Here is an 18,218-nt window from a genome sequence, read left to right as displayed (position 1 = left end):
AGGGTTAGAAGGCACCTTCCTTAAGATAGTTACAGCTATTTATGAAAAGCCTACAGCCAACATTATACTTAATGGTGAGAAACTAGAGGCATTCCCACTAAGGTCAGGAACTAGGCAAGGCTGTCCACTCTCTCCACTCTTATTCAATATAACCTTAGAAGTCTTAGCAATAGCAATCCGACAAGAGAAGGGAATCAAAGGAATTCAAGTAGGGAAAGAGGAACACAAGCTAGCTCTTTTTGCTGATGATATGATGATATACATCAAAAACCCTAAAGAATCCACAGAAAAACTCCTAGAAACAATCAACCAATACAGTAAAGTGGCTGGATACAAAGTCAATACACAAAAGACAGTAGCGTTTTTATATACAAACAATGAAGTTGAGGAGAGAGAGATTAAAAATACAATTCCATTTAAGATAGTATCAAAAAATATCAAATACCTAGGAATCAATCTTACAAGAGAAGTGAAAGATCTATACCAGGGAAACTTCAAAACACTTCAGAAAGAAATTGAAGACGATCTAAAGAAATGGAAGAACATCCCATCCTCATGGATAGGTAGAATTAACATAGTCAAAATGACTATTTTGCCCAAACTGCTATATAGATTTAATGCAATTCCTATCCAAATCCAGACACAATTTTTTAAAGAAATAGAACAATCAATTATAAAATTCATTTGGAACCATAAAAGACCCAGGATAGCTAAACACATTCTGAAAAATGAGAAGTTGGGAGGCATCTCCTTACCTAACTTGAAACTATACTATAAAGCTATAGTATTAAAAACAGCATGGTACTGGAACAGAGACAGGACCTCAGACCAGTGGATTAGAACAGAATTCCCAGACATAAACCCCCAGATATATAGCCAATTAATATTTGATAAAAGAGGCAAGAATATGAAATGGAACAAAGAAAGCCTATTCAACAAATGGTGTTGGTACAACTGGAAACTCATATGCACGAAAGTGAAAATCGACCCATATCTCACTCCTTATACAAAAGTCAACTCAAAATGGATCAAAGATCTGGAAATCAGACCTGAATCTATAAAGTTTATCGAGAATAAAATAGGCAGAACACTCGAAGACCTTTATATCAAAAGGGTCTTTGAGAATGGAGCACCAATGGCAAGAACGTTAGCATCAACTATAAACAAATGGGACTATATTAAACTAAAAAGCTTCTGCATGTCAAAAGAAACCCTACTTAAAGCAAGAAGACAGCTAACAGAATGGGAAAAAATTTTTTCACCTGATATATCAGATAAAGGGCTGATATCTAGAACATACAAAGCGCTCAGAAACCTGAGCCCTTCAAAACCAAACGAAGCCATAAAAAAATGGGGAGACGAAATGAATAGACATTTCTCTGAGGAAGAGAGAAGGATGGCCAACAAATACATGAAAACATGCTCACCTTCACTCATCATCAGGGAGATCCAAATCAAGACAACAATGAGATACCACCTCACACCAGTGAGGTTGGCTCACATCAAAAATACTGGGAACAACCTTTGTTGGAGAGGATGTGGTATGAAGGGAACTCTCATTCATTGCTGGTGGGAATGCCCCTTGGTCCAACATCTATGGAGAAAAGTCTGGAGAGTGCTCAAAGAACTCAGAATTGAGCTGCCATTTGACCCAGCAATTGCTCTTCTAGGCATATATCCCCAAGATGGAAGGACATTCATTCCAAAATACGTATGCACCCCACTATTTATTGCAGCACTCAGTATAATAGCCAAATCTTGGAAACAACCTCGATGCCCAACAACAGATGAATGGATCATTAAGATGTGGTACATATATACAATGGAATATTACATGGCAGTTAGAAATGATACAATCACAGACTTTGCAGCAACGTGGATGGACCTAGATCATGTTATGTTAAACGAAGTAAGTCAGAGGACAAAAGAAAAACACAGAATGGTAGCACTTTTCTGAAACACCTAGAACATTGACATCTTTATTTTGGTGTGGAGATTACGGTTGATGTCTCCAATATTATTTTATTTTATTTTGTTTAGTCTTTTTCTTTCTTTTTGTACTTGAGTATGATTGGATTTCAGAACCGAGACTACTGTGTGGTGTTTGCCTTTATTGCTGTAGTGCTTATCGGTTATTTAATTTGATATTTTTTTTGGTATTGTTGTGGTATTTTAATTACTTTTTTCACATCCTCTCTCAAACTGAGGTTGGAAGCTTCTAGAAAGGACTTTGCCTATTTTCAGCATATTTGATTTTTGATTGGGAAGAGGACATATTAGGTGATGGGTATTCCCCTGATTCAATGTGAATAGGTATCCGGAATATTATAGTGAAAGATATGTAAGCCATTATGAAAAAAAAAAAAAATTGTGGTTTTTTTTTTTTTTTTTTTTTTTTTTTTTTTTGGTCGGAGGCTTTTTTTGACTTATATGTATTATTATTATAGCAATTATATTATATGTTATGTTGTGTTGTTATATCGTGTTGTGTTGGTTTGCCTCATTATGTTAATTAATTTTGTCCTTTAAATGAATTCTTATTTTAAAAAAAAACAAAAACAAAACAAAACAAACAAACAAACAAAAAAAAAACAACTTTAATTTGCCCTGAAGAAAAAGAAAAAAAAAAATAAAATAAATAAAAGATAAGATAAGGCCTCCCAATTCTTACCACAGGCTGTGTGCTTTACACTGACTGTATAGAATGAGGAGGTACAGTAAAGGCACCAAAAAAAAAAAAAAAAATGGTGGGACACATATTAAAAAAAAAAAAAAAAAGAAAAAAAAAAAAAAAAAAAAAAAAAAAAAAAAAAAAAAAAAAAAGTCACTCCTAATAGTCTCTAAGGAACAATAATGGGTGCCAAGTATTTAAGTATTTAAGGGAGCCACCTACATCCAAGCCAAGTGCCTTCTTGTGCTATCTTTTTAAACCCTGTGTTCCTCACCCTTTTATTTGTTTTGTTTTGGGACCACACTTGGTGGTACTCAGGGGTTACTCCTGGTTCTGTGCTCCTAGCAGACTCAGGGGACCATATAGGATGTCAGGAATCAAACCTGGGTTTTCTGCATGCAAGGTAAGCATCCTACCAGCTGTGCTCTCACTCCAGCCCCAATTTCTTTCTTATAATATCTATTTACACGGCTTTCCAAATGAGTTTACAGTTTATCTCAGAGTAGCTTGACCTATTGCTTTGGTCTTGATAGAATGACTTGCCAGTAGAATCTAGGTAGAAATAAAAGGGTTACAGTTCTCAGCTCAAATCTTCTTTTGGGTGGTTTGGACTACACATGGCTGTGCTCAGTGATTACTCCTGGTTCTGAGTTCAGGGATACTCTGAGTTAAGGAACACTCATGACAGTGTTCGAGGAATAATATTGTTTAAACACACATAAACTTCATGCAAGAGAAGCATCTTACATATTCTATTATCTCTCTGTGTCTCCACCTGAGATATTAAAAAGTATTATACATTTCCTTTAACTCTGTTTGTGTGCTTCTTACATCATCCTGCCACAGGAACATTCTCCCAGTACCTCCTTATAATAAAATGAATAAGAATGTGGTGTCAAGCTGAACCCAAGTTGAAGTTTGGAACTGAATTCTGCTGAGCTACAGCTAATATTCAGTTCCCTGAGCCAGAAATTTTTTTATAAGTCATCAATGTTTGTAATCATTTGTTAAAATTTTTCAGCAGAAACCTAACTAGTTTATTTGGACTCTCCATCTTCCCAGGTTCAAAAAGTAAGATTTCAATTCTATATATATTAGCCATCATTTATTCCTTCATCCCCTATGACATCCCTATCACCAAAGTCATGACAGTGAGAATACAAGTCTGACAATGAAGTGGAAAACTTCTCAAGTACAAGAGATAGGTAGTAGAATTTGGGGCCTTACCTAAAATATCTAGATACCCATGTCATGATAAAAAATCCAATCTTTTATTTTTCCAATTAGCAATTATGTAAAATATTTGTACAAACAAATATTGAATACATGGATCAGTGAAATCTAAGATTATATATATATACATATATCAACCATGTTGTGTACTATTTCAGAAATTCCTACCAGGAAATGTTTTTGCTTCCCACCAGACATGGCATATATATGAAGCAGGCATCTAATTCCTGGATTCAAATGCTAGAATGACTAAATAGGAAGATAAGCATTCTATTATAAACTGAATGTTCTTCTGGTCTATTCCAAAGTCACTAATTATTCAGCCCCAGTTTAAAAAAGTCACTGTTGCAGTTAGGGACCACTATGACTATAATAGATGGTAATGATTATTCTATTAGAACCATGTCCTGAAAAGAGACGAAGTGATATGTATGACACCTATTCAGTAACAGTATTGCAAACCACGGTGCCTAATAGGAAAAAAAGGAGAGATATAAAGAGAGAGGAAAAGTGTCTTAGATGGAGGCAGTTGGGAGAGATGTATGGGAGTAAAACTGGGGATATTAGTGGTGGTAAATAAACAATAGTGAAGGGGTGGATGTTGGAACATTGTATGACTACAATTCAGCCATTAACAAATTTTGAACTCTTTATATCACAGTGATTTTATAGAAATAATTTAAACAATCACCGATAACTCAATTTCTGTTTCAGTGCAGCCAACATAGTTAAGAAAGACCTTTATTCTTTCATTTTACTGAAGATCTTTTATAATAAGTGATTTGTATGGCATAAAATCATCTTATCTGGAGTAGCAATTTGACTCATGATCATTTGAAGTCTTAATTTAATATCATTAAAAACAAGTTACAATATCAGTAAACATGACATTTCTTCATTTTAAAAACAGGGGAAAATTTCCCAAGTTTTTAAATTCAATCCTCATTTTTCTAAAATTTCTTATTGCTTTTCTTTTCTCTATAAAGCGTTAAACTTTAAAGAAAGCCATTATCAAGCTCTCTAGAACTAATCCTCATGGAGAGGTTGGCCAATGAGAAACTTTACAAGCTCTAAAATAACATCAAGAATCCCTTGATGTGATGGGATCTGAGCGATAGCAGGCAGTCATTGGTCTTACATGAGGCAAATAATGGGTCTGTCCCCTGAACTGTGCCAAAAGTTATTTTTAAGTGCAGAGTGAGGAGCAAAGACTGAGCACCACTGGGAGTGCTAAAAATAATACATTAAGACGAAATGAGATAGCAGGCTTTTTTTCCCCAAGTTTTCAATTCCTACAGTCTTTCTTCCCTATGCCTATGAGCCCATAAAGGCAGTAAATTATAAATTAAAATAAGTGTGACTAGCCTCTCCTGTTGCTCACCGCCAGGAATTAACACAGGTCACCACCAGCACCTCATTACTAAGACCTTAGCTTCCATGTCCACACCAATTCTGTGATTGTCACCTCGTTTAATTGTGTACTTGTACATATACTTCAGAGATACCTTTCTTATCATAACTCCAACAGAAAGGATTGACAGAATGAAAAAAAGAGATAGAATCATTTGATGATGATTTATTTTTAAATTGGTGTAAGGGAACCATAAAGTAGCAACCAAGTCACTATCATTAATAGGCTTTAACATTTGAGAGAAGGGGATGTTTTCTGAAATCAGGAAGGCTCCATGAGTATTAGATTTTCCAGTCTGTCACCCAGAAAAAGTAAGTGTGGGGTGCAGCTATCTAGAATCAACATTTCATGGAAATATTCAGGGCATAAATAAATTGAACTAATTTTCTTTCTGCTCTTCTGAAGATGCTCCCAGTTGACCAAACATAGTTGAAAGTTAAAGGGCTTTGGAGCCACAGGATACTGGCAGAGAAAGAAAGCAGAAGGTAGAAAGTGGAGTTAAAGAAAGATATATGACTAATATATTTTGATTGCCTGAAGATCTCTACAGACATTTGAGTCTATAACATGTTTTGTAACAACTCATTATAACTCATATCTAGTAGTAAGATTTTATCCTTCAATTGTTGGTGCTAATATAATTTGTTAGGATAATTCTATAGCTTTTGAATGCATTTTCTTGCAAATTTTCCTACTTCCCCCCAGATAACTTATAGTTGATAATGAGTGAACATTGTGAAGCTTAAAGTATGAAAATGAATGTTCTTAGTGGGACTGCAATGCAGTTCTTTAATTAATTGGTGTACCAGAGAACCATGTCAATCTTATACATGTACTAAAACTTTTAGTGAAGCTTCTAGAGAAATGTGTTCTCTGATGCTGAATATTGTAGTAAAACTGCAAAATTTTTGAGATACTTTATATAATTTTTGGAGTTGCTTTCAGATATAGAAGTATTTGCTATTCGTATTTTCTCTAATTGAAAATACACTTAAATATCTTTTTAAAATTTTTATTGAGATCATTGTGAATTACAGTTATATTTCAGGCATATAGTGACAGTGAATTAGAGACATTAGAACCACAAGTTTTGAACTCCCTCCACCATAGTTCCCAGCATGCACCCATTACTTCCCCATTATCCCCCTGAAATGTAGCAGGTCCATTTTGTGTTTAGCTTGTTATAATTTGGGTCTCTTGATTCTATTGTCATTGACTATGGCTTGGGTATTTAGATGTGATTTTTCTTAATTCAATGCTCTTGAGACCACTTGGCCCCTGAGTCCCATCCACTTTTTTTTATTATTTTTCCTATTTGTAGGAAGATATAGAAATATGAGGCAGAGCAAAATTATTCGAGTTCTAAGGTTCTATGTAAAAGGCAGCATTCCCTATCTAGAAAATATAAATAAAATTAAAAGAAGAAACAAAAGCCATGGCTGGAATGAATAGCACAGTGGTAGGGCATTTGGCTTGCATGCTGCCAACCCAGGACCAATTTGTGTTTAATTCCCTGCATCCTATATGTTCCCCTGCCAGGAATGATTTCTGAGCTCAGAGCCAAGAGCATCACCAGGTGTGGCCCTAAAACAAACAAAAATGTTGGAAAATATAGAGAAATAAAAACAAGAAGAAACAAAAACAAAAATAGGGGGACAAGTTAGTAAGATTTTTTTTGCAAACATTGGGAAATTAGAAAGGAAATTTCCTTGGCCTAAGAGACACAGGGTGCCTCCACCCATATAGCATATGGTCATAAGACTGAATACAGACTCCAGGTGTGTTAGTTGTCCTACCCTAATGTATTTCAATATGGTCCCAGGAGAAATTCTGTTCAATTGTGTTTCTCATAGTCAGTCTTCTGTATGTAAACATCTTGGCTTTTTCACAAATCTTAGGACAGAGAATCTTCTAATTTCATCTCACCATAAGGTGGTGAGGTAGGGTAACCTGCCCTTAGATCAGGGGTCTCAAACTCAATTTACCTGGGGGATACAGGAGGCAAAGTCAGGGTGATCCTTGAGTGCAAAGTCAGTAGTAAGCCTTGAGCATTTGGGGGTGTGACCCAAACAACTAAAACAAAACAAAACAAAAAAAGATTCCTCTAGGGCAGGGCCACAAAATGTTGTCCGGAGGGCCGCAAACGGCCCGTGGTCCGCGAGTTTGAGATCCCTGCCTTAGATTGAGTAGTTGTTTTCTCATCGTCAGGGTGTCATATGAACCTACCTTGGCACACGTTGGTGTCAGAGTGGTATTAGAGCTTCCCCCAGGAGGAGTTTCATTCCTGATGTTGGTGCAGGAAACTGCCAGTTTCAATGTTTGGATATAATGTTTAGGATAGTCAATGTCTGATTGATCAAAGCCTAAGTCAAGTGACCATGACTAATGTTCAGGGAGGAAGGCGCCCCTGCACTATATAATTTATGGGTTCTTATTCCAACTAGGTAAGAACTTCTTTCCGTATATAAAATTTTTCAATTTTAATGTGCCTATGCAAAAAGAAACAATACCATATTATATTACTGGTGCATTGAAAATACACTTAGATACCTTATATTACTTTTATTTCTTTTGGGCCAGGGATTGAACACATGTCCTACATATGTGAGGAGTATGCTCTACCACAGAGCCACAACCTTGGATTTATCTATAACTGTAAATTAAGCATTAATATAAATGTAGATGAAAATATCATAAAATCCCCTTAAATATTATGGAAACTCACATTTGGAGGGGCAAGTAAAGTAGGCAGATTCCTAGTTCTGTTTTCTTGACCCTAAACAATAGTAAATCAGAAAAATCCATGAATCTGCTAGAAAACTCACTGGTAGTGGTCAAACATTAATAAATTTGCTGTCTTCTATGATAAGTATGCTACCATAAAGGGGCTGTCCCTTGTCTTTCTTATGTTTATATTAGGGATTTTAAAATATGCCATCGGCAAATATAATCAAATATAATATTCAAATTGGAACCAGAGTAGGATAAAATTAAGTGAAATTCAAATACCAATGTCACACTTAGCACACAAAATGTTGTATCTTCAGTCATTCCTAGCAGTTTTTATGCCCTTAAAAGCAACTAGTCATTGTCTAGGAAATTATTATTAGTGGTCTGAGGTATTCAAATTCAGAAATTTACCGACAAAGAATAAATATGCTAATTTATTCTTTAGGCATTTATGGAGTGTCTTTTATCTAGCAATTGCTTAATCTAGCAATGCAAGATAACAAATGGGCCAGAGCGGTGGCAGTAGGGCATTTGACTTGCATACGGTTGACCTAGGATGGACTGCGGTTTGATTCTCCAGCATCCATATGTTCTCCCATGCCAGGAGCGATTTCTGAGCGCAGATCCAGGAGTATCCCCTGAGCATCACTGGGTGTGGCCCAAAAACAAAAAACCACACACACACACACACACACAATACCAAGTTCACTAAGGAAACAAGGGAGAAATATATTTTCTCAGGAAATATATTTTCAAACACACTGACTGCAGTAATGCTGTTTTAACTCAAAATGTGAAGTCAGTGTGAGACTAAATGGATAAAGAGTATAGGGATCAATGGGTATTGATGAACACCATGTAGATGACTAGGGAATGGAGGTAGAAAAAATGTGTATGTGCATGCATATATGTGTAAAGAATAAAAACTAGTAGAGGATCTTGACAACTATTCCTTTTCCTATTTTTTATAGTAATGTAGGAAGAACTGTCATGCAGCACTGCTTTTTTTACTTGCTATTGATATATTTTATTTTTTTATAATCTCTATTTAAGTACCATGATTCCAAACAGGTTTGTAGTTGGGTTTTAGTTATAAAAAAGAACACTCCCCTTCAACAGGCAACATTCCTACTACCAATGCCCTCCATATCCTTCCTTCCCCACTCTTGCCTACCTTCAAGACAGGCATTCTATTTTGTTTATGATTTTTTTAGTCACACAATATACACGGTCCTTTACTAGTGCACATTTCAAACCACCAATGTTCCCAGTTCCCACACACACTCCTCCTGCCTGCCTCTTGGACAGACATTTTGCTTCTCTCTCTTTCTCTTCCTTTTAAGTTTCCTTTTGGGCACTGTGATTTGCACTATTGTTATGAAGGAATAGCATAAATATCACCGTATCTCCTCAGCACTCAGTTATTATGCAAAGTGATGTACAAATAGTTTTTAACTTTGAAAATTAAATGAAGTAGCAACAAAACTATAAAACTGAGAAGTAGAAAATGGTTGGCTAGTGGGTATACATAGAGATAAATACATATTTTTGGTAGATATACTAGATTAAATTAAAATCACTTAAAATATTCTTGTCTTTGTATATAATATATCAATTTTAGTTCTCTGAAAAGAGAGAACATTCCAGTGATTCACTTCAAGGGTTGTAAAACTTTAAGATATATCTTAATCTTAATCAAGTAATCTTAAGCAAGTAAAACATAGGGGGGTATATAATTACTTTGATGTCACTGATGCCATATAGTTATTGACTATAGATGGGAATCATTCTGTGTTTGTTTACTTATTATTCCCTACTGATGGTTGAACTCTCGAGATCATAGATCATTACTGACAACACAGAAGAGAAGCTCCAGTTTCCCCCAAGGATTGCTATATGCATGATTGAGGGAGAAATAGTGGTATCTAGAAATTTCTGTTACTACAGTTGACATCAATTATAGAGATTTTCTCATATAGAAAATAAAGGGAAATAAATGAAGATTAAGTTAATTCTACATAATTATACCTTGGTTACTAAAAATATTTTACTAAAGAAGTTAACTTACTGATTTAAGCTTTTTTAAATTATTGGGATAATAAATTTTCTTTTATTCTTTTTTCCTTTCTCTTTCTTTCTTTCTTTCTTTCTTTCTTTCTTTCTTTCTTTCTTTCTTTCTTCTTTCTATGTTTCTATCTTTCTCTTTCTTCTTTCTTTCTTTCTTTCTTTCTTTCTTTCTTTCTTTCTTTCTTTCTTTCTTTCTTTCTTTCTTTCTTTCTTTCTTTCTTTCTTTCTTTCTTTTCTTTCTTTCTTTCTTTCTTTCTTTCTTTCTTTCTTTCTTTCTTTCTTTTCTTTCTTTCTTTCTTTCTTTCTTTCTTCTTTCTTTCTTTCTTTCTTTCTTTCTCTTCTTTCTTTCTTTCTTTCTTTCTTTCTTTCTTTCTTTCTTTCTTTCTATCTTTCTTTCTTTCTTCCTTCCTTCCTGCCTTCCTTCCTGCCTTCCTTCCTGCCTTCTTTTTCTTTCTTTCTTTCTTTCTTTCTTTCTCTCTTTCTTTATTTCTTTCTTCTTTCTCTCTCTTTCTTTCTTTCTTCTTTCTTTCTTTTGTTCTTTCGTTCTTTCTTTCTTACTTTCTTTCTGTCGTTCGTTCTTTCTCTTCTTTCTTTCTTTCTCTCTTTCTTTCTTTCTTCTTTCTTTCTTTTGTTCTTTCGTTCTTTCTTTCTTACTTTCTTTCTGTCGTTCGTTCTTTCTTTCTTTCTTTCTTTCTTTCTCTCTCTCTTTCTTCTTTCTTTCTTTCTTTCTTTCTTTCTTTCTTTCTTTCTTTCTTTCTCTCTTTCTTTCTCTCTTTCTTTCTTTCTTTCTTTCTTTCTTTCTTTCTTTCTTTCTTTCTTTCTTTCTTTCTTTCTTTCTTTCTTTCTTTCTCTCTCTTTCTTCTTTCTTTCTTTCTTTCTTTCTTTCTTTCTTTCTTTCTTTCTTTCTTTCTTTCTTTCTTTCTTTCTTTCTTTCTTTCTTTCTTTCTCTCTCTTTCTTCTTTCTTTCTTTCTTTCTTTCTTTCTTTCTTTCTTTCTTTCTTTCTTTCTTTCTTTCTTTCTTTCTTTCTTTCTTTCTTTCTTTCTTTCTTTCTTTCTTTCTTTCTTTCTTTCTTTCTTTCTTTCTTTCTTTCTTTCTTTCTTTGAAAATTAAATGAAGTAGCAACAAAACTATAAAAAGGAGAAGTGGAAAATGGTTGGTTAGCAGGTACACATACACATTTCTTTTTTTTGCTTTTTGGACCACACCTGGTGATGCTCAGGGATTACTCCTAGCTATGAGCTCAGAAATTGCTCCTGGCTTGGGGGACCATATAGGATGCAGGGGTATCGAACCTGAGTATTGAAGCCTATTCCACTGATCTGAGGATCTGTCTTCATTCGAATACCATGATGTTTTGATAACTATTGCTTTGTAATGCAGTTTAAAATTTGGGAAAGTAATACCTCCCATATTCTTTTACCAATGATTGCTTTAGCTATTCAAGGGTGTTTATTGTTCCAAATGAATTTCAAAAGTGCTTGATCCACTTCCTTGGAGAATGTCATAGATATCTTTAGAGGGATCAAATTAAATCTGTACAATTCAGTGGGGAGTATAGCCATTTTAATGATGTTAATCCTGCCAATCCATAAGCAGTCTATGTGCTTCCATTTCTGCGTGTCCTCTCTAATTTCTTGGAGCAGAGTTTTATATTTTTCTTTGTATAGATCCCTCACATCTTTAGTCAGGTTGACTCCAAGATATTTGAGTTTGTGTGGCACTAATGTGAATGGGCTTGGTTTCTGAATGTCCATTTCTTCCCTATTATTATTGGTGTATAAAAAGGCCATTGATTTTTGTGTGTTAATTTTGTAGCCTGCCACCTTGCTATATGAGTCTATTGTTCTAGAAGCTTTTTGGTAGAGTCTTCAGAGTTTTGTAAGTAGAGTATCATGTCACCTGCAAACAGTGAGAGCTTGACTTCTTCCTTTCTTACTGGATTCCCTTGACATATTTTTCTTGCCTAATCGCTATAGCAAGTACATCCAGTACTAAGTTGAATAGGAGTGGTGAGAGAGGACAGCCTTGTCTTGTACCAGAATTTAGAGGAAAGGCTTTTTTATTTTCTCCATTGAGGATAATATTTGCCAATGGATTGTAGTAGATTGCCTTAACTATATTGAGAAAGGTTCCTTTCATTCCCATCTTGCTGAGAGTTTTGATCAAGAATGGGTGTTGGACCTTATCAAATGCTTTCTCTGCGTCTATTGATATGATCTTGTGATTTTTATTTTTCTAGTTGTTGATGTTGTGTACTATGTTGATAAATTTATGGATGTTAAATTATCCTTGCATTCCTGAGATGAGTCCTACTTGATCATAATGAATGATCTTCTTGATGCAGCATTGAATCCCTATTGTCAGGATTTTGTTGAGGATCTTTGCATCTGTGTTCCTTAGGGATATTGGACTGTTATTTTCTTTTGCGGAAGCATCTTTGTCTTGTTTAGGTATCAAAGTGATGCTGGCTTCATAAAAGCTAATTGGAAGTGTTCCCATTTTTTAATTTTATGACAGAGTCTTGCCAGGATTGGTTGTAGTTTCTCTTGAAAAGTTTGAAAGAATTCATTAGTTAATCCATCTGGGCCTACACTTTTATTTTTGCATAGACATTTCATTATCATTTTAATTTCTTCAATAGTGATGGGGTGTTTAGTTATGCTACATCCTCTTTATTCAACCATGGAAGGTTATGAGTCCAAGAATTTATCCATTTATTCTAGATTCTCATTTTTAGTGGCATAGAGTTTTTCAAAGTAGTTTCTGATTACCCTTTGAATCTCTGCAATATTAGTAGTAATCTCCCCTTTTACATTTCTAATACAATTTAACAAGTTTCTCTCTCTTTCTTTGTTAGTTTTGCTAATGGTCTATCAATATTATTTATTTTATTGAGGAACCAACTTCTGCTTTTGTTGATCTTTCAGATTGTTTTTTGGGTTTCCACTTAATTGATTTCTGCTGTCAGCTTTGTTACTTCCTTCTGTCTCTCTATTTTTGGTTCCCTTTGTTGAGCACTTTCTAATTCTATGATCTGCGTTATTAAGCTATTCAGGTATGCCCCTTCTTCCATCCTGATGTGTTCTTGCAAAGCTGTATTTTCCTCTCAGTACCGCTTTTGCTGTGTCCCATAGGTTCCGATAGTTTGTGTCTTTATTATCATTTGTTTCCATGAAAGTTTTCATTTCCTCTTTGATTTCATCTTGGACCCACTGGTTATTCAGTATGAGGCTGTTTAATTTCCAAATGTTAACATTTTTCTTCTGTGTCCCTTTAAATTCACATATAATTTCAGAGCCTTGTGGTAAGTAAAGGAAGCCTGCTAAATTACTATCCTCTTGATATTATGGAGGTATGTTTTATGTGCCAGCATGTGGTCTATCCTGGAGAATGTCCTATGTACATTGGAGAAGAATGTGTATCCAGGTTTTTTGGGATGTGTTGTCACACCCTGGATTTACGTGCAACTACGTGCAAGACCCTCCCATTCCTTAGAAGTATCTTGGGGAGCAGATTTACATGTATCATTACCTGCAAGACCTTCCCATTCCTAGAAGGGGTCTTGGGAAGGCTAGAGAAGTCTTTGACCATAAGGGCAAAGGTATTTGGGCCTGGAAAGGATGGAGATGGGGATTTTCTGAATGGAGGTCAGAGGAGAAAATATGGCTGAAAGGAGTTAAGAGGCAGGGCATGCTAAGGATAGTATGTGCTTAAATAGATTTATGATATAGGCCACACTTGTTGGCCAGGGAAAATAAAACGATATTTCCTGATGCCTGTCTCTGGATGAGTTTTCTACCTGCCACGACCACCTAAGCTTGCAGACCCGCCGGCTAACGGAGTTGGAGTTACATGGCCTTGGACTACAGGGAAAAGTTCCTCCATCCATACATCTCCATCTGGGACCATAATTAATTTTTTTAATCAACAGGGATGGATTGTCATATATATATACTAGGCCTCTTTCTTCCATTTCTCTTTTCAGGCCTAGTATATTCTTTATGGTTTTGAGTCTTATTGACCTATCAAGTGTTGACAAAGCCATGTTGAGGTCTCCTACAATTATTGTGTTGTTATTGATATTCCTTTTTGGATTTGTCAACAATTGTATTAAATATGTTGCTGGCCCCTCATTTGGTGCATATATGTTTAGGAGAGTGATTTCTTCCTGCTGTACATATCCCTTGATTAATACAAAATGTCCATCTTTTTCCCTTACAACTTTTCTGAGTATAAAGTTTGCGTTACCTTATATTATTTTGGCCACTCCAGCTTTTTTATGGGTGTTGTTTGCTTGGATGATTTTCCTCCAGCCTTTTATTTTGAGTCTATGTTTGTTCTGACTATTCAGGTGCATTTCTTGTAGGCAGCAGAAGGTTGGATTGAGTTTTTTTTTAATCCATTTAGACACTCAGTGTCTCTTAACTGGTGCATTTAGTCCATTGACATGAGAGAAAGAATTGTCATGGGATTTAGTGCCATCTTTGTGTCAAAGTTTGGTGTATCTGTTAGTCAATCTTGTCTTAAAGTAGATCTTTTAGTTTTTTTAAGGCTGGTTTTGAGTCTGTAAAGTTTCTGAGCTGTTGTTTATCTGTGAAGCCATGTATTCTTCCTTAAAACCTGAAAGTGAGTTTTTCTGGGTGCAGTATTCTGGATGAAGCATCTATTTCATTGAATTTTGTCACTATGTCCCACCACTGTCTTCTGGCCTTCAGTGTTTCTTGTGACAGGTCTGCTTTAAATCTCAAGGATGCTTCTTGGAATGTAATTTCCCTTTTTGATCTTGCTGCTTTCAGAATTATGTCTTCTCTGTGGGATTCATCACTGTGACTAAGTTGTGTCTTGGGGTATTTTTTCTGGGGTCTCTTTTAGTTAGTTGGTACTCTTCAGGCATGCAGGATTTGATTGCATGTATTCATTATCTCTGGTAGTTTCTCTTTAATGATGTTCTTGACTGTTGACTCTTCCTGGAGATTTGCTACCTGGGTCTCTGGGACTGCAATGATTCTTACGTTGTTTCTGTTGAGCTTATCAAAGACTTCTATTTTCATCTGTTCACATCTTTGAGTAATTTTTCCATGTTTTGCTCATTTACTTTAAGGCCTTTTTCAATCTCTTCTGCTTGTATGGAGTTGTTATGCATCGTATATTCCAGCTCACTAATTCTATCCTCAGCTTCTGTTACCCTGATGGAGAGCTTATCCATTGAGACCTGCAATTTGTCTACTGATTTTTTCATACCTGTTATTTGCTCTGTTATTTCAATTTGGAGTTTTCTGATTTCTGTCTTCATATTTTCTTGGTTCTTTTTAGTGTTCTGTTCAACTCAATCTATGCTTTCTTTGAGTTCTGTGAACATCCTCCATATTTCTTCTCTAAACTCCTTATCTGAGAAACTGACTAGTTGGTTGGTATTTTTTGTGTCATCAGAGTGTCCATCTTCAATCTCTATGCCTGGTGCTGGTCTGCATTGTTTCCCCATTGTCACACTTGTATTGTGGGTTTTTCTACATGTTATGGTGGTATTCATTGGAAAAATGATGTGAGTGGCCATGCTCGTCTGGCTCTAACCTTTCTGGACGGGTCGACTCACCTTCAAGGGGAGTCCTCCATGGATGAAGTCTCACACAGGATCAAATCTTAGGCCATAGCATGCAGCAGAAAAGACAGTCCAGAGAGATATGCTGGGCTTCAGAGATCCAGCACAATTCCTAGTGTAATTTTTTTTCTGCATGCTGCAGTGGGGTTCATTCATTAGAAAGAGCGTATGGCTGCAAAGTGAACCGGAGTGGCCATACTCTTCTGGAGCCTCTAGGAGAGCGATTTTGCTGGGCCCTTTTCAGCCCACTCAGGAGAGGTTCTGGACACAGGACAGTAGAAAAACACACAAGGCTACACACACACACACTCTCTCGCAGTTGGGAACCACTTGGCAGGCGCAGATTTCTCCAGCTTGATGTCACAGACAGGGGACCTGCCTTTCTGCAATTTACTGCTGACAGCCGGTTTTCACTCGAGGACACAGTATTCCTTGACTTTCTGGCCCAGTCTGATTACTCTAGGAGAGTGATTTTGCTGGGCCCTTTTCTGCCCACTCAGGAGAGGTTCAGGATACAGGACAGCATAAAAACACACATAGGCAACACTCACAATCTCTTGCAGTTGGTAACCACTCAGGCAGGCGCAAGCTTCTCCAGCCTGATGGCATGGACAGGAGACCTGCCTTTCTGCAATTTACTGCTGATAGCTGGTTTTCACTTGAGGACACAGTCTTCCTTGGCTTTCTGGCCCAGCCTGAGTTACTCTAGGAGAGCAATTTTGCTGGGCCCTTTTCGGCCCACTCAGGATAGTTTCAGGACACAGGACAGTAGAAAAACACCCACACGCAACACTTACAGTCTCTTGCAGTTGGTAACCACTCTGGCATGCGCAGATTTCTTTCTTGCTTGTTATTTTTATCCCCATATGCACCAGGAGTATCATGTGTCATTATGAAGAAATTGAGACCATACAATGAATGTATGGGGAAACACGTTCTGACAAGCATGTTCCAAATTTAATCTTCAAGCTAGGAGTATGTAAGGGGTAAAAGTCAGTCATAGGTATTGAGAAGAATGTTTACAATTACATAGCAGAGCTTGACAATAAAACAATATGTCAAGCTATGGTGTAAGTAGTAAGAATTCTGAGTTACAAAAGAGAACGTTAAGTTTTACAACACAAAGCAATTTTGGCATGCTAGACTCAGATGCAAAATAAAGTATTAATGAGAAGTAAAAAATATAGGAATTCTTATCTTCAGTGGGATAGACTGTATTATTTTAGAGGTCAAGTGAAAGAAAGAACTAATCCACTAAGGTGTAGTTCTCATTTTCTGGGAAAATTCAATAGCCCATAATCTGCATTCTGGCCATGCCCTTGCATCTCAGAAGCCAAGCTGAAAGGGCACTTTAAAGAGAAAAAATATTGTCTTTGATTTGGTGCTAAAATTATTCAGGTAAAGGGGGTTTAATCTAGGTTATATTTTGCTTGTAAATATCAGCAAAGAGAGAATTAATTTTAAGGCCAAATAATATAAATGGAGTATAATGTCAGTACCATAACACAAATCTCAAAAATATTTCTAGTGATCCACCCAGGGGTAAAATCTTCCAAAGTGGGCCTTCTGGTTAAATATTCAACCAGAATATTAGCCATCTCCACTAAAATTATGACACTTTAGAGGGCCTCTGAATCATCCCCTATGGAGATACCTAAACATGGTCTGACACAATACCAAAGTAAATAGATATCTAATAATTTGTGACTACTCAAATTACAAAGAGAATGTGTTGAATTATGTATGCTCAATCTAGAAGCATGGAAATTCACACTTTATTCTTGAAAAAAGAACTGTCTCTACAAGGTGATATTCTTTTTAAGGCCAGTATATAGATAAATAAATCAGTAATCATTTTATGATGTACTAGATAGAAGTTTATACAAAACACTGTGGAAATATATAAGAGTTGGGCACGAGTAAGCTCATCATATTCTGATCTAACGTAGGCAGGTTGCCACAAATCTGCATATTGTCAGACCACTAGTTCTATTCATTGTTCCCAAATATACTTCCTTAGAATCTTTATTATATTCCTGAAATCTAATATGGATGCTAGATCTACTTTTCAGAAAATGCTTTGAGCAAATGATAATAAAATTAGTGCAACAAATACTCAGTGATGATAATACTTTGTATTTCCTCTTATCTCACAGGCAGTTAGTCCTATTTGCTTGACCAGGTCATAATAAAAGGCGTCTGGACTGAATTAAACATAGGTGTTGATAGTATGTTTAAAGAGTTATTCAATTTAATCATAAAAGATAACCATATTATAAAAATAATGTCATAGTTCTTATAACATAGTTTCTATGAGAAGGAAAAGGCTTGTATGTGACTAGTGGCACTTTATAAAAATACTGATAATGGTAAAGAAAATATGTTTAAAAATGTCATCAAGCCTGATCAGCACTCCAGTGCCTGAATTCAGGTAGGATTGCCTCTGCTCACAAAAACGGGGAATAATTTCTGCCTGGCTTTGGGCTTCAGCGGACTCTTTTAAAAG

General features: G+C 35.8%; 1 pseudogene; it reads left to right on the top strand.

Moving 5' to 3' along the window:
* The first annotated feature begins 2,654 nt into the window (after positions 1-2,654).
* LOC125999896 (uncharacterized) lies at positions 2,655-2,760 on the top strand (annotated as a pseudogene).
* The last annotated feature ends 15,458 nt before the right edge of the window (positions 2,761-18,218 follow it).

This window comes from Suncus etruscus, chromosome X (assembly GCF_024139225.1).
Source record: "Suncus etruscus isolate mSunEtr1 chromosome X, mSunEtr1.pri.cur, whole genome shotgun sequence".
In the NCBI taxonomy this organism is placed as follows: domain Eukaryota; kingdom Metazoa; phylum Chordata; class Mammalia; order Eulipotyphla; family Soricidae; genus Suncus; species Suncus etruscus.
Note: the sequence above shows the minus strand (reverse complement) of the source record. Positions and strands in the feature narration are given on the sequence as shown.